This window comes from Ambystoma mexicanum, chromosome 11 (assembly GCF_040938575.1).
Source record: "Ambystoma mexicanum isolate Mex_15411 chromosome 11, UKY_AmexF1_1, whole genome shotgun sequence".
NCBI classification, from domain to species: Eukaryota; Metazoa; Chordata; class Amphibia; order Caudata; family Ambystomatidae; genus Ambystoma; species Ambystoma mexicanum.
The window spans coordinates 1320399367-1320425762 of record NC_090934.1 but is presented as its reverse complement, the minus strand read 5'-3'; the positions used below and the strand labels follow the sequence as shown (position 1 = coordinate 1320425762).

The window sequence follows — 26396 nt, the reverse complement described above, 5'->3', positions numbered from 1 at the left end:
CCTGTTTCTCTGCTTTAAGAGCAATTAATAGAATTTGCACATAGGGATTAGGTGTCTCATGTTCAAGGACTTGCAGTGGAGAATCCAGTTTCTTTAACACCATCAGACCCCCAAATGGTCTACCTTTAGGGCCCTTTTTCACCGGGTTAAAGTAGACTTCATAGCCTTCACATATTGGGGGTTCTCGCAGCCAGGACTCCTGAATGGAGATTAGATCGTAGTTGGCTAGGAAGCCACTATCCTTCGAGAACAGATGTTGAAATCCTCTGGTATTCCATGAGACACAGTATGCAGATCTATGTTGCTCTTCCTTACTCTATTGCTTCTTAGAATCACAGGTGGTCATCGTCCATAGCCGATCATTAATTTTAAGTTCTGGGTAGTTCTGGTTAGATTGTCCCTTCCTTAGATTTCCCAGGTTATCTACTGTGAATCTCAGATTTTTTCATTTCTCAACAGAGTACTCCTTTGTAGGGGGTTGGTCGTTAAGGATTTTTCTTTCTTTTCTAGTTTTTTTCTCCTCTCCCTCCATCTCCCGTGCTTTTACATCGTTTTTTCTCGCCTCCTTGCTTACTCTATCATTTGATTTACAAACGTGAGCCAATGGTTTTTCCCTGCCAAGTTTTATGGGCTCCGCCCTGGGTCTCCTGCCACCCATTGTTGTATCTTTTGGTTTTGAATTTTTGGTATCCCATTCCCAATCTTCTAGGCGATAGCCCTTTTTTTTAAGATATTCGTTGGCCTTCAGAAACTTCTGTTTGATTTCATTTGAGGTAAGATGTAATATTACTTGATCCGTCCTCTGTTCCCTTGGGAATTCGACGACTTTTATATCGTCTGTTGAAATTTCCCAAAGCGCTGGAATCTGCTTACAGAGAGACATAACATAGCATCTATTTAGAAGGGCCTTTCTAGGTCCATTAGATATAGTTTCCAACTTCAGATAGTATACTCTGGAGACCGATGGTTTCTTTTGAATTGGAGCGTACGACCTTTGTCTTTTTTTATCAACCCTACAGTCCTTTTCACTGTTAGTACTTCTTTGCTCAAGGCAAGTATTATCTTGTTGAAATCGTACATTCTTTTCTTTATGAGCCAACTCTTTCCTTTTTTGTTCCATGGTTTTGAAGCACCAGGGCTGTTCATCATTGTCATCATGATCTTGTTCGGAAGGGGCAGGTTTTTTTCTTAGCCCCTCGGTGGACTTAGTAATTGGGTTCTTTTGAGATTTCTTACCCCCTTTCGAGGATAAATCCAAATCGACCGTGTCCCAGTTATCAATTGTTTTCCAATCTGATGGACTGATTCTTCCCCACTCATCTTCATCGCTCATTTTGTCCATGAGATCAATCAGGTCACTCAAGTCCGTGGATTTATCCAAATCATCCCCTTTTGTCATCCACTGAAGGCTCCCTGATTTTAGATTCATTCACTCCCACGGCCTCCATACTATCTAATTCTCCCAACGCCAGCTCTCTTCTAGGCTTCTTAGTACATTGTAAATTTTCCCTTCTCGGAGGAGTTCTTAAATTCCTCAAGAAGGCTCTTGATCCATTCACCTTCCATTTTAGCGTTTCATTTTTTGATTTTTTTTCCCATTTTCTTTAGTTTTATTAACCAACTCTTTTCCCAACCGATGTTCCTTCTCTTTTGTGATTGTGCCTGAGAAAATCGCAAAGTTAGGCTGCTCTAATTGGGGTTTCGGATCTTGTTTTTGATCTCCCTTACAACCAGGTGAGATAAGGATTATTTCCTCACGAGGTGTCACTGGATCGTTACTTTGTTTCAGTTTCATAGGCCCTTTCCCTCGGTTTAGATTTTCCACCGCCTGCGAATCCACTTTATTTTGTTTATGCAAAGATCTCATCCATTTGCAGTCTTCAAGAACTGCTTCCATAAGCAGTGACTTATCACTAGCATCCCTTCTTGCTAGATCACACAGGCGATTTTGCCAGAGTTGAGTTTGTTCAGCTTCTTTATTTATTCGTATATTCAGGTTCTGTAAGGACAGATCCATTTGCATATTTGCCTCCTAATAATTCGTAGTAGTAACTTCTTGTACCGAGTCTTTTATCACCTCGTAGAGTTTGAGAAAAGGCATTAATGAGATAGTCAGCGAGGTCATGATCACTTGTTGTATATGTTCCATGTCCTTTGCTCTTTCAGTTATACAGGCTTCGCTGATTAATTGGGTTATTTGATCTTTTCGTGGAGAATCCGGGTTCGGCACTAGGTCATCCATTGCCAACGTCTGGGTCATTTTAGTTATCATACGAGGTCCACCGACTGCAAGTTGCGGTTTTGGATCTTGTATTCGGCAGCCTGAGCTAGTGTTGGTCTTATCAAGAGCAGTGTTTAGCTTCGCATTATCGCCCCGCTGATTTATGGCGGATAACTCGGAATCGGCGTTCACAAAGGATGTCCCTTTTTCTAATTCCATGTCCAATGCTGCCATCTTCTCATTTATTAAGGAGAAGCTCTTCCTTTTTTCCCTTTGAATTTTCCCCGTCAGTAACGTAAGGTCCTGCATGATTTTACTCGCGAGGCTTGAGTTACTCAGGTTAACTGGTGGCAGCAATCTGGACTCCTGAGTTATTAAAGGAGTCATCCTTTCAGAATCATTTTGAGGGTGTTTGTCTAAACCCATCTTTGTAGGGTAATTCCCGTCAATTGGACGCGGCTCCATCATTAGATTTTCTAAGGTCATAGATGAACTTCTCTCGTTTGTGCCATCTTTTGGCCTCCTATCCGATTTATCATTCTGAATATTTATATGGGTTTTTTGGTTGCTTTTATCCATAAGGTCTTGGATGCAGTTCTCTTCCCTGTATGGCTGGAAGATATCTATAGCTACTGGGGAGGCCTCCCAGGTGCCTAGATGACAAGATTTTTCCTCCATATCGATTGTAGAAACTTGCAAGGCTTTTTCCCATTGGCCCAACTCCATGACGTCCCAATCATCTCCGGGAGTCCCTCCACGCTCAGATAATGGAGCCGTCTCGTTACTAGAGTTCTTTCTCGATTTACTAGGCGCCTTCGGAGTGACGCTTTGTTTGCTCAACCCCTTTTCCTCTGTTGAGCTCTCCATCCTGAGCTCCATGTCGAGATTAGGTTCGATAAGAGTTTCGACAGGTTCGTCGGCACGGTGGCTCATTTGAACGTCATCATCACTTCGAGAAGTGGATAAATCCTTTCTCAAATCAGTTTTGCTTCTAGCATTTGATATTCCAGTCTCCCTGTCGGCTTCCGTGTTGACCAACTCACACGTGGCCTCCCTTTGTTGATCTTCCGGGAGCAGATTGGAGTCTACTGGTGTTTTGGTATGCTCTTTTGAGGGAACCGAGCAAACACTTCGGGTAGTTGCATCTGACTCACCACTGTGTTGAACTTTCCCCTTCACCTGGTTATTATCGTCGTTCTGGGACTTTGATGGGTTTTGAATCATAGGAGAAGGGGTCGTTTCCCCTCCTATAGAGGGATGCTTCGGGGAGTTTGATATCAATCGTGAGTTATCTGGGTTAGGGCACATTTGAGGATCATTGTTCCCCATATCCGTGTTTGCCCCCCCAGAAAGGCACTTTCGTTTATTGCTGCAAAAAGGTAGGCGGCTTTGTTTCAACGAGATCGCTTTCGATGAGTGCTCAGGACTCCCCTTTGCCTTTGGTAAAGAGGCTACTCTTTGCCACACCTGGAGTCTAGTTCGCAGCCCCGTTGCAGAGATGTCCATGGACGCAGGGGCTGGTTTCATCCTGTCGTGCAGCTCCTCTGTGCAGGCTTCCTAGTGGGTGAATGAATTACCAATTCTACCCGTAGCGGGGCGGTCTCCACAACCGCAAGCAGCCAAACAGCCCAACAGCCAGGTAACTCTCCAGACGATGCCCTTTGCGCGCTCGGGCTTAGCGCCGCAAGGGTGTCTGGGTCAGATCTAAATTCCGCTTCCTTCCTGGGGGAGGAGCCGGGGGGCGGGCAAGGAGGCGTGGTCAGGCAGCGCTCCGGCGCAATGATGTTTCCACTCCTGCCTCCGCACTGGGTGTCCGCGCCGCACAGGCGAACCTCAAGGGAAGCAGACTGAAAAACGACAGAAATCTTCAGTCACACAGCAGCCACAGCCCAACAGCCAGGTAACTCTCCAGACGATGCCCTTTGCGCGCTCGGGCTTAGCGCCGCAAGGGTGTCTGGGTCAGACCTAAATTCCGCTTCCTTCCTGGGGGAGGAGCCGGGGGCGGGCAAGGAGGCGTGGTCAGGCAGCGCTCCGGCGCAATGATGTTTCCACTCCTGCCTCCGCACTGGGTGTCCGCGCCGCACAGGCGAACCTCAAGGGAAGCAGACTGAAAAACGACAGAAATCTTCAGTCACACAGCAGCCACAGCCCAACAGCCAGGTAACTCTCCAGACGATGCCCTTTGCGCGCTCAGGCTTATCATAAAATGTAGGCGAGGGGGCTCAAAACGAATGTGTTGCATGTAAATATCCATCTCTTTTCTTAGTGCAATCTATTATCAACCACTTCCCTGGTCAAGGCACAACGCACACCCTCAGTGAGAGTTAGTGACTTATTCAGTGACTGTGGCATTTCGTGGATCCCATTTAGGTGTTCAACCTTGCTCCTCCACCACTAATAAGATCGTCAAGCGGGGAATGAGTTGGAAATAATCATGGGTGGTACATGAGTATTATGCCTTTTGTTTTTTTTTCCAACAGGTCCAAATTCGAATATTTTTTCGTTACAGCAGTGGAGGCCATTGTTAGTCTTATTTGGTTTCGCCAAGTTTTTTAAAAAGCGTTGTGGCATTTTTATCAGTTTTTGGTAGCTTCATATTTTTTGCTTTTTTCGATTGAGTTTTATTATCCTTTAACCCCAGGGCTTGTGGACGCAAAGGTACGTTTTTATTAAACAGCAAATAAGCCACCTTAGATGAGTGGACTACATGTCTCCCCATCGAGGTCACCCCTGCGATTGCGTCAGATGTCGCAATACTTGGGTCTACAATGTCAGTTTTATCGGTCATTATCCCACTAACAAATGGTAGAGCAAATGCTGGCTTGGGATCAGGTGTTTGTGGGATTGAGGACACAGGGTTTGAAACCACATTCTTAATAGAGGGCATAAGTGAAGCTTCAGGTGCCATAGACCGAGAAGCAGTACAGGAGGGGCCTGCAGCATCGGGTCTCAAATTCTGAGCCAGAGTTAGTCAGATTTTTTTTTGCCAGTTTAAGTTCTGTTCAAACTGTCCCGAGTAGCCATTCACTTTACTATCCAATGTTTCAAATAACTTAGCAAGAGATATCAAAGCTGTATTCATTACCTGTAATGTAATTTGTATCGATCTAGTCAATGAAGGGTTATTTGGAGAAAGACATTCATGGTGGGCCTACGAGGAGTCGGGGCAATATAGGAAATGACAAGTGCAGAGATGTTACAACTGGAATGCTGGAACAGATCCGATGAGCTTGACAGATCTTGCACCTCTTCTCTGGCAGAGAAACCGGAATTTGTTGAGTTTAAATCAATAATCACTTCCTCCTGGACCGTTAGATTTTCAATGTCTGGCTCTACGCCAGCAAGCATGCCCAATTGTGCATCTTGCAGCACCATGCTGTCTGAAATTGAGATATTGCAGTCCATGTTGCCAGGCCCTTCTAAAGAATTAGTAGGCTTACAATCACCAAGAACAGGCTTAACCATGAGTAATTTGTTTGAAGAACGATCAAGTTGGTAAAAATAGTTCTTTTGTGATGGGAAGAGTTAGTGGTGGAGGTTTCCCAAATCCATAAAAACGAAAGTCGGATTTAGTTGAAGTTGTAATTTTTTGTTTCGTTAGTATCTCTTTCATGGCAATTCTGAGCGGCAGGCATTAGAGGAGCCGCCTCCTTCGATGAGGTCATCAGGGAGTTGTTGCGATTCAGACATAATTTGTATCCTTCATAGCGAGGGCATGTCTGTATGTAAAGAATAAAGCCCCCCGCTGTGCGTATGCCATGTGTCAAAGTAGTGGACCACACGCTATAATAGCACTAAGAGCACCCTACAATAAGAGCGCACTCGAAGAAAGCACCCTGCCCTAGGCACTGGACGCTGCGGCAAAGCAGTGCTTCACAGGTGCTTCCTCAGCGAGCATGCGCGGGAGCCCGATTTTGTAAGCTGATGCTTGTGGGCATGGCTTAGTTTCCGAATCAGACTAAAGTAACAAGAGATGAGTATTTAGACTGACAGCAACAATAAATAAGTCAGAGCTTGAAATAGTCTTTGTGGGCTAAATACCGTAGGTAATCCACTGTAGAACACGGGCACAACGAAGCTGAGCACAGAGGTTCAGAGTGAGCAGGCAAAGCGGGGCTTCATGGGTGCTTCCTCGGTGCGTGTGCGCAGGAGCCCGATTTTGTAAGCTGACGCTTGTGGGCATGGCTTAGTTTCCAAATCAGACGTAGGTAATCCACTGTAGAACACGGCACAACAAAACTGAGCACAGAGGTTCAAAGTGAGCAGGCAAAGCGGTGCTTCACAGGTGCTTCCTCGGTGCGCGCCAAAATATCTTTATATCCAGCGTCAGTGCGCTGCGCGCCACCAACTGGAAGCAGCCACGGTGTCTCGTACAGATCAACGAATCCACGGCAGTGCTTTAAGTGGGCCGGGGCAGTCTCCAAAAAGTGAGACTGAGCCGGGGGCCTCCGGTCCCACTACTCCATGGCAGGTAGTCCAGTCACGGCCGCAGCGGGAGATGAGACCGCCAGCCGCCACCATGACAGAAGTGCCAGCCAGTCACAGCGTTGCACAAAGTATTTGAGCGACCCTATGGCTGGCTGGCATTTGTCAGTCAGCTGCCTGCCAGAAATGCACAACATTTCAAAACTTACTATCTCTGGTGACCCCTTGCCGAGGTCACCACAGGAAGTTAGAGTCCTAGGCCAGCCCTGATAAAAGGGTGCACAGCGCAGCTTGCACCATTTTGGATTTGTTTACCTGTTTTGCACACTGGACGGCGGACTCCACTCCTGCTGCCACAGACTACCACCAAGAACGCACAATGCACCGACGAGACGGAGAAGCCATGCATCCATGGTAAGTGACTGCTCAGTGTGTTCGCCTCGACCAGCTGAAACTGCAACTGACACATCTGTTGCCCTCTTCCCTCCCCTCCCTCAATATTTCTTTCCTTCACCCCCCCTTTACTTTATGCTCTCTGTCCCCATGCTTCTTTATTTCCCAAATCTCCCCCCCCACCCCCCGATTCGCAAAACTTGTTTGCCTTCATGCCCGCCCCCCACATTGCACAGTCCCCTGTAAAATTGTCTCGGGCACCAATGAAAAAGTGCCCAACGGTTATTTGAGAGAGAAAGGGGCATCCCTTCCTGATCCTTCATCACCCTTGTCCTTTTCCCTCCCTGCTGGGCAATTTGCATAGTTGAACCAGAACCATGCATCGCAACACAGTAGGCCCAAATGCACTCCCAGAGGGAGTAGAGTCCCAATTGTAACTCATTAAAGCATAGAATGTATTACCTCAGAGGTGAGGATAACAAATAGCTCAAATTTTAACACGGTTTTCACATTCAAAAGGTTAAATCTAAATCATAAAAAAATGCTATTAACATTTCATAAAAAACAATTACACTGGTATTTATTGTTAAAACAAGGTCTCCAGCGTCAATATCAAACATATTGCATCACATTGAAGTCATAGACCGTAACAGTGGTCCTACATTTCAAGGACTGATTCCATTCATATTCAAGTACATAAAGCAATTTGCATAGTTGAGCAGCAGAGACACGTCCCCTTTCTGTGTACCAATGGAGACTTTTGGACAAAGTGTGATGCAAATTTAAAGTATATTTATTCAGCAACACTGGTCAAAACTACTTGCTAAAAAAGTGAACTCAAACTGGCCCAAATTGGCCAAAAAAGTGGCCCACTTTGACCCAAAAAACTGGCAACACCAGCATTTTGCTTTTTTTTGGTTCATCCATGGGCCTACTGCCCTACATGCCAGTCCGAGTCTGCCTGTGGCCGTTTCAAACTACTTGCAAAAAATGTTGTTCCTTTTGTGTATCGGGGTACACTTAAAATAATGCCTCCGTGGCAAATTTGGTTGCCCTTATGCCCTCAGTTAAGCTCTGTGCAGCCCCCATTGCCAAGTTCTGCCCCTCCGTGCAGATATCTGCCCCCATTTCACATCAACAGTAAGCTCTGCCCTTATACTCCTATCGGCTATAGCCCTCAAGTCTTTTAAGTATGCCACATCCACTTTCTTCCTAGTGCGCAGTAATGCCAAGATGTAGCTCTCCGTGCAAAGTTTGCCATCTGGCCCTTAGTGCACATTACAGCCTATGTGTGGCTCTCAATACTGAAGTGCACCTCATTTGGCTCTTTGTGCTAAATTCTGGCCCCTTTTGGCCCTCTGTGCTGGTTATTAGCCCATTTTGCCCTGTGTGCTGAGATCTACCTCCATTTTGCCCTCAGTAGTGAAATCTGCCACCTTTTGCCCTCAGTGCCAGTGTTGCCCCATTTGCACCTCAGTGTCAGGTTCTGTGCTCATTGCCCTTCAGCACCAGTGCTACCTCCATTTGGCCCCAAGTTCCCAGTTCTGCCCCATTTGATCCTCAGTGCCAGCTCTGTTCTCATTTGGCACTCAGTTCTGACCCACCCACCTCTCGTGGCAAGTTCTGTTGCCCTTTTGCCCTCAGTCCGGGGTCTGTCCCATTAGTCCCTCAGTGCCCTATTCTGACCCATTTTTACCCGTGTCAGGTTGTGCCCCGATTTGCCTCAGTGCAGTTCACTGCCCCCATTTAACCATCAACACCAAGCTCTGCCCTTATTTGACTGTTTGCAAGTTGTCCCAGTGTTGCACTCATTGCCTCCAACATGGACTCACCGACTTGGCTTTGCCAACCAGCAACAAGAATGTGTGGCAAGCAGCTTGGTCTAGGATAAATATAAGTTGAAGTAAACATTGTGCTGTGCATTGTGTTATAAAAAGATGTAGCTCCCATTTTCAGCTGCTATGCTCGTGCACTAAAAGGGATTTGATAAGCGATTGCTACAATCTCAGTGCGTTTGAAATAATTATTGAGCTGGGAATATCCAACGTTGCTGTTGCTTATACAAATGTTGCTGACTTTGAACAAATGGCCCTCGCAAGACTACCAATGAATTGGGCTCTCAAGAAAGTGTGGGTAAATGGTCCCTTTGAAACCCTATTTTTCTTTCCAATCATATTGCATGCATATAGCAAGTGTTCAGATAGAACTGTTAGTACATAGGACAAATAAACATAATTTTGACTGAATCTTTAAAATGGGTCTTGACAGTAGGCACACATCTTGTCCGCCCCACTTAAGGGTTCATTAAATAAATAATGACATTGATCTTTGATTTGTTATACTTTAAGGCATGCAGCAAGCAGTCTGTGTTATGATATGTACTTAGTAATGTAGGCCAGACCATTTTTACCTGGTCTTTAGGCCACGCCCATCAATTAGGCCACACCCATCATGCAAGCCACACCCCCAAGTAATCCCCCCCTCGACCTCCTCAATTTCTCACCCCACTTAAAGTACTGGTCCCCAATACCTATACTGGTGGACACAGGGTCATCCGTTAATGTGATGGCAAGGGTGCATTTAGGATGCCTTATTGGTGCCACCCATGTTGCAGAAGCCAAGGTCGTGGATATTCGCATATAGCAGTGAGCAGCCCATTCCATTGGCCGTAGCATTTGTGACACAACTCCACCGCATCTGCACACAATAAACTGGGCATGCCGCAGATTGCCAGGACGACCCTGGAATCCGGACAGAGAACACTGTCCCGTGTGGTGCTCACAGAGGGGCACGCCCGCAACAGTCAAGTCTTCCGATATTCATCACAGTGTTTCTGTGTCTGCAGCCATTACTCCTAGAACAGACACTGTGCCAACAGTTATCCACAGAAGGTTCCTTAAACCCGGGGAAATTAGAGGCGCTGCAGCCATTAGCCCTAGGAATCAATTTCACAGTAGGCACTGGAACCGGAGACAGTAGCATGTCTTCCATCATTGGCTGGCGCAGGTATTAGTCACTACACCAGACCGCGGTCTGTGTAGTAGCTGAGCAGTTACTACGTCTGCAATCATGCCAGAGCCTGAACTGTACCATAAAATGAGCTTCGGAGCAGCTACTGTGTCTACAATAGCAACAAAAGGCTGCCCTGTGTAATTTCAAAACCGAATGTTTAGAAAGTCACGTACTTGCAATGTTTAATTTCAACATGTGATAAGTACAATAAAACGAATGAAAGCTTCAGCATATATTTCCAGAGATTGCAAAAGGGCTCCTCTTACCAATATGACGAAAAGAGGTGGGAACTAAGTTAATAGATGTTTTTAAAAAAAATCCATATACTACAAGAGCTGTCTCCCAGGTACTCACCCAAAGCTGCCTGGAATCAGGAAGCGAGCGTTCCGCAAACGGGGGCCTTATATTGCTTCATTGTCAAAGACATTTAAAGTCCGTATGAGACCCGATTGCATTGTGTATTTGTTTAAAAGTTTGCCGACAGTTAGTAAAATGTCTTTAAGGCGTCATGACGTTTTCCACGTATTTCTGTTAAATCATCGTGAAGTTTTCACTGTGGATTATTAGAAGTCGACGTGTTTAGGGAGAGAATCACGGCGGAAGGGGCACGCCCTGCAGTATATGGGCAGATATTTATTTTTTTGTCGTGTATTTATAGGCGCCTATACATCTCGTAAGTGTTTCGAAACTCCAGGTATATTTAGGTCCTGATGAATTTGTTTTTTCTGTTTTGCTTGCAGCAACAGCGGATCTATGTGTGTCTTCTTGGTTGGTATTATCCTCTAAACAGAAGTTATTTTTGGCCGTGCACGCCGAGGGAGCAAATTCGGCTGCCAGCAACAAGTCGGATTATATGCGCTCTTTCTTCAACACCATGTCATCCCATTTTTACCAAAACCGCGTGCTTGCTTCCTTTTCTGCACTGCTGCCACGGTATGAAATTCCCTTGGCATGATTTCTGTAACTTTACTGCCTTTATGAGGTGAGGGTTCCAATTTGAGCATTGCAGGGAGATGTGCCTAACTTTACCGCTCATTGCTGCCAGGCAGTGCATTGACCAGTACCAGCCAGAGTCTATTGTACCAAAGACGTCTTTCTTGACGCCTCCGCCTCTCACTACAGGTGTTTCTTCCGCTGTCTGTATTGGAGGGAGTTCCTTAATTTCCCTGCCTTGTCTCACTGACTAGGTGCCTGCATGTTCATGTATAATATACAGTGAAAAAGCAACACCCTATGTATTCTTGCCAGAAAGATAGCAGCAATTGAGTATTTTGCCTAATAGCCATACTATCCCACTGTGCCCCCTACCCAGGGGGCCACAGGGGAAGGGAGACGAGCGGGGACGGAAGCACGCATTACTGGTGTTGTATGATATCCGGCTCCCCTGCAGCCGATTGCTTGGTCCCGCAATCTGCTGTGGGGGAGCCAGATATATAACCCCCCCACTCCCTGCTTTGGCTGCCTCTCTGCCTTGTCAGCCTTCTGGTCCATGGGATGGCTCTGGCCGGGCCCAAGATCCGACATCCAATGTCTGGCTGGGTCTCGGGGACTGCCTCCAAGCCCCCAGCTTCGCAGAGGGAAGCTAGGGGTTCAGTGACCTAATCTTTGCAGTGCTTCTTTCCCGAGCTGTTACTCGGGATTTTTCTGGCTCTATTTGCTCATCCTGTTTGTTTTCTTCTGGCCTGAATGGGACACTACAGGAATCAATGGGTCATGAACATCACTGTGGCAGCATAGGGGGCGGAGGGATCACTGTTGAAAGCGTGCATTATACATGCTGGACACATTATTTTTCAAATGTGCATTTTACACGTTCATAGGCGGAATGTCATTTCCAAACTCCAAAACGCTGCCGATTGCGTTCACTAGTTTTCTTTGAGATGGTGTATTTTTATTTTTTTCTTCACACCAGTGCTCTGTAATTTATGTTCCCCTTGCTTTGTGTTTTGATCACAGGTTACATTTATAAAGATTTTATGTTTATCAAACTGGTTAATCACAAATAAATGCTGCTTCCATTGTGCTCAGAGCAGTTTGAACTGGGTTCATGCGTGCCAACCCATCCTTTGGCCAAACACATTTTACAGCACTTTTAAGTCATTGCAAAAAGTTATTCGATTACAAGTTTTGCATATATTTTTTGTGTTGGTTAAATTCAACCTTAAACACATTAAAAGAAAAGACAATATATCAGTACACATAATTATATTTTGCATATATAACGTCTCAGTAACGGTCTGTCAACCTACTGAGCAACCCCGGTAGCCATCTACTTTAGAGCCGAGTCTGTGCATCCCTTAATGTACTAAAATCACTGCATTACCACCAGTACTTTGGGTGCACCACTGCCATAGAAGTTATTTCAATTGGAATTCATGTATATCTTCCTGCTGTGGGTACAGAGAAGCCAGGGGCCCTCGTGTCTGGCATGGCAGCCACGGCAGAGTCTGCTGCTACTTCAGCGCTGTCAATGAACTGCAGTAAAAGCTAAATGACTATTGATGTTTCCGAAAGTTCGATCGGTGGGTTAAGCACTACCCTGTCTGATTCTATTTAAAATATGTAGATGAATAATTGGAATACCAGCTGGCTGGACTTCTCAACTATTCTAGGCAGGGAATAGAAAGGGTGAAATATAACAAGCTGATGCTCTTTCTCTCGCTCTTTCATTTTTTGTCTCTGTGACTGAGTATGAGTCACATTTTCAGGTATGTTTTCGGATTGCTCTCTGTTCTGTCTGCCAGCGTGGGTGGAGTGGCCTATAGGGAACTTTGGAGATTTCCTGGTAGGACCCTGCACCATGTTTCCCTTTTGTGTGCAGGTGGAGAATGTGTGCTGACTGGCATAGTGGCCAAATATTGGTTCGGTCAATCTGAGAAGTCTATAATATTTTTTGTTATTGTACTTTTTCAATTGCAGGAACACAAACTGGCCCCATCATCCCATCTAGGGCACCAAAGTCCCCAGCAGCATTGGCACCATAAAAAAATCCTGACCTCTGTAGTAGGACTTGCCGATGGTAAGAATGCCGTTTTTTAACTGTACTTAGCTGTGGGTGATTTTGGGGCAATTTTAAAATGTTAGTCCCAATCCGAATTTCAAACCTATTTTTGAGGCTGTTCTTTCCCATGTCCAGTTTAGGGTGGTGCTGAAAGTTCACGTCTCAAGTTTTTTTCCCCTGTTTTTTTGTAACTAAGTAACCCCTGCTTGTAAGCACCACGATGCTCGAGGGCCGCTTTGTGTGCTGTGTAAATGTAAAAAATAAGTTGTGGGAGTTTTCATTTACAGTGCACTATGTACACTCTTCTGGTTTCCTGGTGTTCTGTCCTGCTTACTAGCTGATGCCTAACACCCAAGAGCTAGTTTTAACCCCTACTCGTCTAATCTTAATTTTGAAGTCTCAAGTAGACCCATGATTCCTTGACTAATTTGGTTTCATTGCAACATCATCGCTAGAAAAGTCAGTGTGTCACCCTAACCACCTGTGTCCAAGCAAGAAAAATCCAGTGAAGCACTTGACTCAGTCACGCAGGCAGGTAAGGATTTCTTTTCTCTATGTACCATTGATTGAGTAGAAGTGCTGAAGGTTTATATATTGGCCCTGTGCAATGTGCATCCAGGTGTGGTTTTCACCGCCAATCTGTGACCTAGTCCAGGACCACATTTAAAAAAGACATTCAAGCTAGAATTTCATGATCTGAACAGGGAGTCTTCTGAGACTTGTATCAATGTGTGTTTTTTTAATCCAACCAATATATCCGACCCATTTTTGCAGAGTTCCCCTCCACCCCCCAAGCTTTTCATATGGTTCCTTTTGAGTCTTTGCATGTGGTGTTTGCCATTTTAAATCTTTTGAGGCATTTTTCATTTTTGAAAACTTTGAATTGCTTTTAAAAACTAACGTGACATACACTAAAGTGTGGGTTTGCAATGTTTTCACAGATTCAGACTCCCTTTTTAGATAGATTGTTGGCACTAAGTGAAAAGATCTTGTTCAATGTACCGATGGGGAGGGGGGGGAGGGAAAAATGTTGATTTAGAAAGACTGCTCTGTGACTGCACAGAGCGGTCTTTCTAAATCTAACTATCATACTTGTTAAACCCCTGCCACACACGAGTGCACGCAGGGGCTGACGGGCGCTATGATCCCCAGCGGAGTTGTCGCAGGAGGCAGAGGTGAGTTTTGGACTGTGTGGGGAGGATGCGTGTTTTGATGCAGCATGGGGGTGGTGGGTGGGTGCACGATGTGATATTTGTGCATTTTAATGCCAATACAAAAACGGCTAAAAGAATCGGCCTTTTATGTGTTCAGGCTTTAAAATGCAGAAATATCACAGAACCGCATAGTTTCCTAGTTCCCAAAGATGGTAGGAATATCAAACAAAAACAGGAGAGGTGGAAACAGACCAAAAAAATGCAAAAACACGGAAATATGATCTCTCTTATTTGGACTTTAGGTTCACATGTGTCGCAATTGCTGGAGAAGTTAAGCTGCAGTGTGTGGTTTGTGGCGCTACATTAGCAAGCCTGAAGCCAACACAATTAAGGCAGCATTTGGACACAAAACACACTGATTTAGCAAAAAAGACCAGGGATTTCTTTGTACGGCAGCTGCAAGGCATACGAATGCAAAAAGACATGGTTAAAAATGTGGCCTCCATACCTGCAGAAGCTTTGGAAGCTTCTTACCACATTATCTGGGCCAAAACCTTTTTACAGATGCTGAGAAGATATCTGGCTGTCAACCGCGTAATTATTGTTGACGGTGCAGCAGAGAAATGCAAATGTATCCCTATACCTGACACCACAATTTTCTGTTGCATCGCTGACCTGTCCTGATATCTGTACAGAATTTACATTGCGCTTGAAACAGTCAGTTTGCCCTACAGTTGGATGAGGCCACTGACATTTCAAAAGAAGCACATTTGATTGCTTATGTGAGGTACTGCGATGGAAAAGAAATATTGGAGGATTTCTTATTATGCAAACCATTTCAGGGCAGAGCAACTGCATCTGTAGTCTTTGACATTGTTCACTACTTCAAGTTCCCACTGCATAAAGTGGGAGGCATGTGGTGGTGCTCCTTCAATTTGTGGTGCTAGAGCTGGGTCAAAAGCAAAAGTGTTGGCAGTAGCTCCAAATATATTGTGGACACACTGCGTGATACACCGGGAAGCTTTGCATGTGCGCAATATGAGGAATGGACTCTCGGAGGTGCTGACCTCTGTTGTAAAAATTGTACATTGTATTAAGATGCACCCCACGAGCCCGTCTGTTTGCCACGTTATGTGCAGAAATGAGAGCTCAACATGATGGTTTGTTGTTTCACACGGAGGTCAGGTGGCTATTCAGGGGAATGGTTTTAAATCACGTCTAGGAACTCTGGAACTTTCTCCTGGGTTTAGACCAGGCGAAACAAGAGCCTCTGTGATTCACACTGGCTTGTACTTTTAGCTTACTATGGCGACATCTTTGAAAAGCTACATTTTCTAAACCTCTCCCTGCAAGGAACAGAAACCACATTGTTGGCTATGAACGCAAAAATATTGGCATTCAAGAAGAAGCTGGAGCTTTGGAGGACGAGAGTTGATGTCTGCATTCCGATGCGTTTATTATTAGCAGATGCACTTGAGACGAGTATGATCATTCATGTGTTGTGGAAATAATACGAAACCATCTCAGAACCAGTCTCAAAGTACTTTCGAGAGGACAATTGTAACAGCAATGACTGAGTGGTTCAGCTTTTCCTAGCAGACGTAGGGGCCAACCTCCCAATGCACCTCCAAGAGGAACTAATGGTGCTTCAAAGAGACTGCTTACTGGAGAGCCAATTAAAAAAATTGTCTTGGTGGATTTTGGCAAAATGCAGAGTTTCCAACTTTATCCAAATGTGCAGTAAATGTACTGTTATCTTTAAGTACCTCGTACCTTTGCGAGATTGGATTCTCAGCTCTTGCACCCATAAAGACTAAATATCGGTCAGAGCTGGAAGAAAACCTGTGGTTGGCTACTATAAAAATTGAACCCAGTAGTGACAGGCTGGCTGCTGAATGGCAGGACTACCCTTCACACTAGTTCTCTGTCCAACTTGCATGTGACTGCATTGATAGTAATCTCAAAGTTGTTGCACTTAAATTGTTACTTTTCAAATGTTCCTGTAGGAAATAAATATCCAACACTACATTTAGTCAAGTCCTCTGTAGCAAAACATTCTGAATGCTGTGTTTACAAATGTTTGCCCTCTAATCTAATTTTAGTTATTGCAAGCAATGATTTTGAAAGAATTTGGAGTTGTCACCCACACCTCCATTTGGGGCACCATTTTACACTAGTGGGCGATAACCCTTCGCAACCGATAAACATTTTGGAGTCCATGTGTGTAGTGGGGCCCAATCCAGGAAATTCTTTCTTAGGGGGGCTCAGGGTCAAAAAAGTTTGAAGACCACTGCTCTAGAGTGACTTAAATAAAATTCTTGATAACAAGTTTTCTTGTTTTCTTCTAAAAAGGCAAAAAACCTAATTGCTATCTTGCTGGCACTGCTATATGGTAACACATATATTGATTGCTAGTTTGGAAGAGCACTTGGACCCTCCCACCAGGGGACAGTGACATGTGGGCTTGAACACTGGAAGCTTAATGTACTAAACAAACCTTAGTAAAATCCCTGGCTGCTTTTTTACTTGCTAAAGTGGTCCATTATCCACATGCTTGCAGTGCCCTTTTGTGCGATGTGTATGGTACGGTGCATAAACAACTCCTGCACATGACCGCACCTTCAGTGGGTACAAGCAAAATCATTCCAGTGGTTTACTGTGAAGGAAAGAGTTGCACGGGCCCAGCGGTACTCAAGATTTAACTCAGTAGTCTACTTAACAACATTGCAGTGTCGCGTAGCCCCTGTGTGAATGTGTCTTTGTATATAAAGAGCACAGAGCTTGTAGTTTTCAATAAGTTGCCCAGACAGCTGCATGCCAGTGCACAGATGCCCGCTGGCATAGATTTCCCTTGTGTGGGGATTGTTGACGTGTTGCTCGTGGGAAGCATGTGACTTTTGCAGCATCTTGAATATTGCTTAATTCTGAAGGATGGTGCCAAGTGGCAAAGTTTTGTTAAACTGGCATGAATGCTGGCTAAGTTTTGAAGTGCATGGCAGACTGAGCTGCTGTGTGGTATAGAGTGTGCTCCGTACCACACAGCAGCTCAGTCTGCCACGCACGTCAAAAAAAGTGGCATCCATTAATTGTCCAGCACTCCCCCCCCCCCCCCCCCCCCCCCCCATCCCTCACACCCCCCTCCCCCCCCCCGGTTCCACCTTGTTCAAGCTGGGGCAAATTGTGTATGTGCATCGGTTTGAGATTTGTGTAATATGAAAAGTGTACAGGACAGGTGGTACTCTGTTCTCAAAGTTAATTTCAAGATCGAAGCAGCCCTAAAGAAGTTCTGTAAAGCCCCCCCCCCCCTCCTATAAAAAGCAAACTGTATGGCATTCAAAGACTATCATTTTGTATTGTAATGCTTTGAATATTCTTTTTTCACTGCTGGAAGTTACGGATGCTATACCCATGAGGTAGAGCTGTTGTATTGCTTTTGCGCCATTTATTTTAAAGAACATATAAAGGACTTGTTTAGCTCCATTTCCATTGCCTTTTCAGTTCACAGTAGGGCTAGTTGGGCCAGCCTTTATGCGCCAGGGACAGTGTTCTAGTTCCCTCCATGACCCTTGCTCTCCTCTATCTACGTTTAGTTTGTTCGACACTTTGGGGAAATCGCTACATGGTGTAATATGTACAAATGTAAGATTCAGGGACTCGGGATTACTGCATATTCTAGTCATATTTATGTCACATTCTCAGTATAGGTTGATGAGGTTCCTGGAGGGGTTTTTATTGCCCCTTCAATGCAGTTTGTTTTTCCAACCATTTCCCCTCAGCAGTTAATTGAAGATAGTTTGCCTGTAAACTTTATTGAATGCTGGCTAGGGCTAGTGATCACTGTCATTAATTTTTGAAAATACAAAAATCAAATATCTTTTTTGATTGTTTATGATGATCTGGGGTGAATGATTTTTATAGTGATGGTTGTTTTTACTTAGTTTCTTTTTTTTGTCTCGAATGATGGTACCAGTTCATTCTTGTTAGATGTTGTGGAGCTTAGAGCTATTTTCTTGCTTTTATAGATAATTCAGCCGGATTTTTCAGCAGCCTTGTGTATCAGAGGACTGGTGTGCCAGTGAGTTTTCTGACCTGGGCTTGAAAGTAGTGCTCTGCTCTTTGAAAGTGGGAGGTCACTTTATTCCCTTAAGGCAGTGGTCTTCAAGCCTGTTTTATGCTGAGCTCCCCGCACCATTTAGTATAAATATAGTTTCCGCCCCCCGCCACAAATGGTTATATTTCCTATTAAAAACAGTCACCATAATGCTTCAAGGCCCCCACTGCTGGGCATCTTTCCGGCCCCCCAGTTTGAAGGCCCCTCCCTTAAGGCACCCTAGCTGTTCAGCATACATTCAGCATACAGAGGCCCCCTTTTCGTGGGTGGGGTGATTCCTTCCCTTCCCCTTTCTAGTTCCATACAATGGCTGTTCTACTGATCAGTCTGATCGCTTTCAAACCATCGCCAAGTAGGGGATAAATGCTCCTACTGGCTGCCCCTCTCTGGATATAATGCTGTTGCTGCTCCAATATCCCCAACAATGTTCCACCTGAATAGGTCCATGCACTTCTCAGAAAGGTGCACTCGACCCTCTGAGTAATAAGCTATCTACATGTATCAGGCTGTGGCACATGTATGAGAAACCATGCCTCTGCAAAATGTACCCATGGCTTTTACTTTTTTGCAGGATTTTTCCACTGCTCATGAGCGATGCACTTGTTCAGCTCTAGTGCATAATTTATGTCACAGTAGCAATGCTTATGGGGCAGTGGGGGAGACATCTGATCCTTCTGGAGGATAGTGCCTGGCTCATATTCGCAAAGTCCTGCCTGCTAAGGTGTAATATTGACTTTGTGTCCCCCCGCCCCCACCCCACCCAGTAAAGATCACTTTGGTCATGGATTCTGTCCCTGCATGCCCTCCTATTTCTGGTTCCTATAATTTCCTGTACATGTTGCTGTCTGCAAGTTGGCACTCTATGGTTGATATTTACACTTAAGAAACTGTAACGGGTGCTTTTCCTTTCAAGGACTCTGCAGCATTTTCGGTACAAGAGCTCTGCAGTTAAGAACGTATTGCCTCTCCAGAACACTCACCTCTAATTTTATAAGTAAGCAGATGCAACTAGTTGAGTCCACAATAGGTGAGCACCAAGAGGCGCTTCACTCACAAATTGGGACACATCAGGCAGAAACATCCACAGCAAGCCCAGTATAAATTATAAATTAATGGTTTTGGGTACAGACGCGTTTCACAAATACTTGGAGGATACTAAATTTACTTATTTCTACATTTAGGCAATAACTCAACTCATAGCACTCGATTCAGAGGGTCTTGATGAAAGTAGAAGACAAATACGTGAAGAAAGGATTTCAAGGCAGTAGTGCTTTTCTAGTTGGCAGGTAAGCATTGTATATATTTTGTTGTTAATCTATTTGATGTTTGGGGGAGGAGGGTACATCTGATGTCCATACGAAGAGGCTTTCCCTTTTTTTCACACATACAGATGAGTGCTGCACAATGCCCACCACTTTTTTACAGCAACTCTTTCCTCTAGAGTAACTACATGATTTATTTTAGGTTATTGCCAAACGCAATGGGTTGAACGCCCCTTGGGGACCGTAGTCAAGTTCGGAGTATGTGTGCAGCTAGACTGAGTTGTGGCTAGCTGTATGGGGAGGTAGGCACGTGCCAAAGGAGCGCCAGAATAAGCAAAAATCCAAGGGGATGGATTGGATCGTGCTTAAGGGGAGTCGCTTAACCACATGTACAACTCAAGCAAAATGTTTGTTGTATTGATAGTCACATTTTGAAGTTTCAACTTGCCTTTTTAATACCCACAGCCAAGAAACAGCGTATGAAGACACAGAAAAAATGTGACGAAATAATGAAAATCTATTGTGATGCAGAGGGACTAATTGGGCCTTAAAAAGAAAGGCAGGGGAGAAAGAGCAGCTACTGGTGGAATCTGGGAAGCGCTGGAGTGTTGCCTGAACAACAAGAAGATGCAGTGAAAATAACAAGAGAATTGTATTGTAAAAGCTGATGGGTGGAAACTCACTATTCCCAACTGTATTCACGGCAGTTGACAAAAGCTGGAAAACGTAGTCTTTTGGCAGGGATGGTTAGTGTTCTTAATTGTTCCTGCATTCCTTCCTCAGAACCCGCCTCTGTTACTTCACCTGGCCAAGCAAATCAACAGATGTCTGTGTGTAATGTTGCAGTTACCAAAGATGTAGTTGCGCAACAACTACAAAATATTGGACTATAAAGTAACAGTCAATTAATTGTCTGCTACAAATGTTTTGTCGGACAGATCTAATTTGACAAGCTCAGCTCTGTCACCATGTTTTCTCAACACTGGGCCCTTGTTACACGTGACTGTCCTGCCTGTTTGGACAGTGCAGTGACCCCTGCACGTTCCCACACACCTGCTCAATCATTCAAATTACAGTCTTTAAAAAAAATGGATTTGGAACATCTCCACAACAGAGTTTGGTTGCTATGTCAGCTGCTGCTACTACTAATTGACAATGGGCCTCATTACGAGTTTGCCGGTTAAAAAAAAGAAAATTACCGGTTTGCTGGTGCTACCGTGTCTGTGCACCACTACTGCCGGAATCTACGGTAGATTCCGAGTCAGTGTGCACACGCATTCCGGCATGCTGGAAACGGTAGCACCGGATTGCTGGAAACGGTAGCACCGGCATGCCTGTAATGGCCCGATACTGGCATCGTCGATGTCGCAGACACTGACTCCGGCACTGAGGAGTCTGTAATTACCGGTACCGATATTGCCGGCACAGGAAATAATATCATTGCGCTGGAACAGGAAAAGCGCCGGTGGCCATCTTTAAGACACAATCCATTGCAATCCTCATTTCGCAGTTACTCAAAATCTGAGCACCTACCCACACATAGGAACATGTCTTCAAGCAGCCTGTTCGCCGCCGCCAACCCCGGTTCAGTGAACAGGAACTTAACATGCTGGCAGACACCCTTGTGGTGCACGCAGATGAGGTATTCTGTGCAGATCTGCGGCGCCAAGCCCAAATACGGAAACAGGCTATTTGGGAGGATGTGGCCTGCAACGTCTTGGCGGTGGGGACAACACCCTGGACCGTCTGAGACTGTAGGAAGAGGTGGGACAACCTATGTCTCCATGTCTGCAACCTCCTTGCCGCAGAGTGCAGCCAGGGCCTAGTCACATGAGGTGGAGCACCATTCCTCCATCAAACTGCAGGCCTAGGAGGAGACATGCAGCACTGTCCTGCACGTGGAGGCCATAGAGGGAGTCTGAGATGTGGAGGCGGGAGCTGTAACATCCGATGATGCCGGTGAGTGAAAGTACCCCCAAAGTTACATTACATACCTTGTAGCCCCAATGCCAATGGTCACATCTGAATGTCAAGTATGTGGCACCAGATCCCTGTTGCCATACCACCCACCGACAACATCCTTCCACGCAAGTACAATGTACTTGGCTGCAAGACCAAAATAAAACACCACTGACGCACCCACCATGTCCCTTCCTGCAGAGTCGACCTCAACGCAGCAATGTCCACAAGTGAAACGCATTCATTCCACAAACTCTACATGTCACACAGCTCCTGTGGCATGCCCACAACACCCAAACCACTAAACGCCAGCACCCCTGGCCGCATTACAAATATGCTCCCACACTGCATCCCCCACACATTCATGTGTGCACCATGCCATGCCCTCGGCCATGTCCATGACGATGCACATGACTCTGTATGTACTAGCATTGATGTCTGTCAGATGGATCCACTCCCATTACTGATGCCCTGCCTCACTGTCCCCCACAGGCACATCATCTGAAGGGGAACATGCTACCACACCCAGGTCCACGTCTCTGCCGCAGAAACTCCACCACATTGAACCAGGAGCCAAGCACATCCACCACAAGACCGAAGCGTGCCACAACACCATTGGCCCAGCCCCCCACCAGCAGTAAACACCTGCTGCCCGGCAGCCACCAACACCTGCTTCCAAGCAGCCCTGGCAACCACCAACACCTGCTGCCAAGCTGGCCCGTCAGCAGGGAGAGCCTGTATCCTCGGACCCCAGCCAGCAGGGAGAGCCTATTTCCCCGCCACCCAGCTAGCCGGATGAACCTGCAACACCAACACAAGAGTCAGGAACACACAGCATTGTCGAGGGCAGTGTGCATGACACACTGACCGACACTAGCTGTGAGGATGAACCAGTGTTCGCTCCCCTAGGCCCTCGGAGCCCACCAACCACGCCACTACCTGGACTCTGTCACAAAAGAGACATTGAGGGTCGCCTCACTAGGATGGAGGAAAGGCAGCAGGCAAAGCACGCCTTGGTCACGCAGTACTTTACTGAGGCACAACTGTGCGGCAGACAATGCAGGACACCTCACGTAACACGGCATGGATGCTGGGCAGAGCCACGGAGGGGGTGTACCACCTGGTGAGGGAGGGAAATGGAGTAATGTCTGGAATGGCAGTCAATCAACTTGTTGGTCAACACTATAGCGGAACAATGCCACATCACAGCCCCACTCGGCCCATCCTAGAGCACAACACCAACCAGTTCCATTCAAAGTAGCCCTGTGTGTTGGGTCGCAACGACTCAATTGCATGCCAGTGGCTCACCCCCATCCACCAAAAAGGGGTCGTAAATAGGCCAAGGTTCTTGTGCATGTGGGGAGGGAGTAGTTGGGAAGGGGTTATGGTGTTAAGGGGAGTGTGTGTGGGGGTAAAGGGGGAGGGTGTGTGGGGGTAATGGGTGAGGGGGTGGTGGGTCAGTACAACGGTATAGTAGTGTTAGGCAATGTAATTTACATCTGTACATAGTTTATCCTTATGCGATACACCTGGTGTTTCCAACAAACATGACTGGACATTGCTCATTCGGTGTGAGTCTATTTAATCATGTACAGTGTTCAGTGCCCATTGTGACCCATGCCCAGTGCTGTGTCCTTAGCAGTCCATCAAAATTAGTGTTCAATTAAGTTTTGCCGTGTGGCACGTCCATCATTTCCATTGTGGCGCAGAGCATTTCCTACATCTTCATCCTCATCCTCTGGTGGCATCATGTCCATGTCAGGGGGGGTGTTGTGCCGGATGCACATGTTGTGTAGCATGGCACATACCAGCACTATTTTGCCCACCTTCTCTGGTCTGTAAATGAGGGCCCAACCTGACCTGCTGAGGCAGCGGAACCTGGCCTTCAACAGTCCAAACGTCTGCTCGATGGTGCAGTGAGTGCATACATGTGCACGGTTCTAGGCCTCTTTGTGCCTGTTGTGTGGTTGTCTAATGGGGTCATGAGCCATGCCTTCAGGGGATAACCAGCATCACCTGCATGGGAGCAAGAGAAAGGGTACTTGTGATTTATTTGGTAATTCCATGTTGCCACTGGCTGTACAGCGTACATTTGAAAAGTCAACTTAGCACAGGGATTCATGACTGTACATGGCGTGTGTCGTTGTCTATGAACCCGGTAAGTGAATTTAGGGCTGATCCATGGGTTGGGGAGGGGGGCGATGCGTGCAGTTGCTGTCACATGACCCATCCACTGTTAACGTGCACTCTCTCAAATCAAGTACATCCGACAACAATGTACTCAGTTGTCGTTGATGTTTTAGCAATGGAAATGGACTGTGCCTATACAGTGGCAATGTACATATTTGACTAATTTGCTTTTGTAATACAGTGGTCTTCTCGGTATGCATTCAACATAGTCAGGTCTTCACGTACACTTCCATCTACACCATCTCCCATATGACTAGTTCAGATATCCATTGGTAGAATGTGTCTCGGGTGAAGGGGTATGTTACAAGAATATGGCTGGGTGGGTGCTTGCATGGTGGAAAGAAGCTACATTGGTTGAGGCCTGCACCTCTCAATCATGTATTGGTGGGAGTCACGATTTGTGGCATTTTTGAATTTCAGATTTGTCCCATTCAACTAGAAGGTGTCCCTTAAGGTGACATGACTGGCTTACTGACCTGCGGTGTACCTGTGGGCTGTGAGTGCAGTCACGATTACTTTCAGTGTGGCAGATGGTTCTCTCTGGCTGAGCAACATGACTTGTGCATTGCGTTACTGTGTTCATGTTTTTCATGCATTGTCACTACAGAGTGGTGCATTGTGGTACATGTGGTTTCTGTTTTGTGATGATCCTAATACATGTGCTGATGTGAGCACTGTGTCTGTTAAATGCATGGAGACACAGCTGTGAAGGCCTTGCACTTCGGCATGCATTCACTGTGTTGCACATCCTGGTAAATCTCCATGAGTCAAAGTTCAAGGCACCCAGTACGCTGTGTCTGGCCTTGTCCCATTCAATGTGTGAGGTTTGATGTTGCGTAGGTTGAGAATGATGAGGTTGCTTGGTGTAATTCCTCATCTACCTTAGCCTTCTATTGGCATATCTAGTCTCAGTGCATGTCACTGGATACTTGGTAATGGTTAGGGGAATTTACAGGTGTGATGATGGGATTCATGCATGCATTTTGCACATCTGCTCTTCATGCATACCATGCTTTGCTATGCTATGTTTGGACACACTTCATGGCCCTGTGGTTCGACTCACCCAGCAGAGACACTGCCTATATGATAGTTTATTTATATAGTGCCTATACACAATGTGTTTCAAAGCGCTTCAAGGCAAGGGAAGGGAACAAGGGAAAAAAGAATGACATTCCAACAGGCCATGAACAGTAAGGATGTGAAATTAACTATCGTACTGAGCCTGACATTTCAGATAGTACAAGAGCTAAGACATAGATAAAGAAGGGAGGGGGAAGAGTGGGAAGGAAATGGAAACAGACAGGCGACTACCGTACTAGGCCTGATGACATTTCTGGTAGAGCCGGAGAAAAACAAAAGGTGAGGGCGAGGGGTGCAGAAAGGGAGGGGAGGGACAAAACGAGCGACTATCGTACTAAGCCTGACATTTCAGATTGTGCTGGATGGGGGTGTGGTGGTGACAGGGGAGGTGGGAGGAGACAGACGAGGCTGCTATCATACTAGGTCCAGGGACAATTCTGATAGAGTAAGTGCATAGAAGAAAGTAAGGGGAGAAGAGGGGAGAACGGAGAAGAGGGGAGAACAGAGAGTAAGCAGTCAAAAAGAGTGGAGAAGCAAGAGGTGAGCGCTAATACAATTGCAGAATAATAACACATCAAGTTGCAAGCCAGGCTACAAGATGAAGACGGGAACAGCATGTTTCAGGTCCAAAATGAGTACAAGATGCAAAGGAATGCTGTTAACTCCCCCCACCCCCAATTCAACCACCCTCATGGCCCTGTGGTTAGACACTCCCCCCCCACCAGCCAGGTACGTTGTCCAGAGTATCATGCCATGTAGTGTGGAGTTGTGCAGCACCATGGAGTCATGTGTGGAGCCTGGGAATCTTGCACAACAATGTGTGATTATTTTGCAGGCATCGCACACCATCTGTACATTGAGGGAATGGTACAGCTTCCTGTTGCGGTACACTACCTCCACATCATGCCGGACCACTAGCTCCACATGTGTACAGTCAAGCACACCTATTACATCAGGCATGCCTGCAAGTGCTTGGAATGCAATTTTGGTTGCATACACTTCCGCACTCCCTGGGTGCTAATGTGGTCACGTACGTGGGACAGGAGTGCATCTAGCACCTGGATGAGCACACAAGAGAAACTGGTTTGGGAGAATCTATGCAGCTGACCCACTGTGTGCTGAGTGCCTGTGGGAAGGAAGTGTAGCACACACACTCACACACTACCTTCAACAAGGGGGGGGGTGGCTGTCCGAATATTGATTAGGCTCACCAGGTCTTCACTTATGAGGTAAAATATAGTGGTGATGGTGTCCCTGTCCAGCCGGTACAGGGTGTGGAACTGCGCGGGAGTGAGATTGAATGGGGTGGCCCTTAGGCGAGGGATTGGTGGCTGCCTGCAAGGTACAACTGCCAGCACATTGGGTATCTGCTGACCCATAATGGCCCTCCTGCGCCTCTGCTGCATCCTCTGGCTCACTGCCTCCTCAATAAGTAGCTGTGCAGGCATGTCCTCCAGCTCCAGTACTGCTAGTGCTAATGGTAGCATTGTGGATTTGGAAGGGGTGTGGTGTGTGGGAGTGGTCTTTTTGTGCTGTGCCACAGTCCATTTCCTCCACCTGTGCTGATTGTGTGCACCTGTGGCAGGTT

General features: G+C 46.1%; 2 protein-coding genes across 9 annotated transcripts in view; one reads left to right on the top strand and one right to left on the bottom strand.

Moving 5' to 3' along the window:
* LOC138504373 (tropomodulin-3-like) overlaps window positions 1–10471 on the bottom strand; it is a 419121-nt gene extending 408650 nt beyond the window's left edge. The window contains exon 1 of the mRNA XM_069624833.1: window positions 10406–10471. The gene's annotated coding sequence lies outside the window, so the exon portion shown is untranslated. The remainder of the gene's footprint in view (window positions 1–10405) is intronic.
* Window positions 10472–10575: 104 nt separating this feature from the next.
* Window positions 10576–26396, top strand: part of LOC138504372 (uncharacterized) — a 30664-nt gene continuing 14843 nt past the window's right edge. The window contains exons 1-6 of one of the 8 annotated variants that reach the window (XR_011279827.1): window positions 10606–10724; window positions 12971–13070; window positions 13508–13587; window positions 19499–19603; window positions 20045–21538; window positions 22031–22940. The gene's annotated coding sequence lies outside the window, so the exon portion shown is untranslated. The other 7 variants (XR_011279826.1, XR_011279828.1, XM_069624827.1 and 4 more) reach the window with 7 other exon arrangements.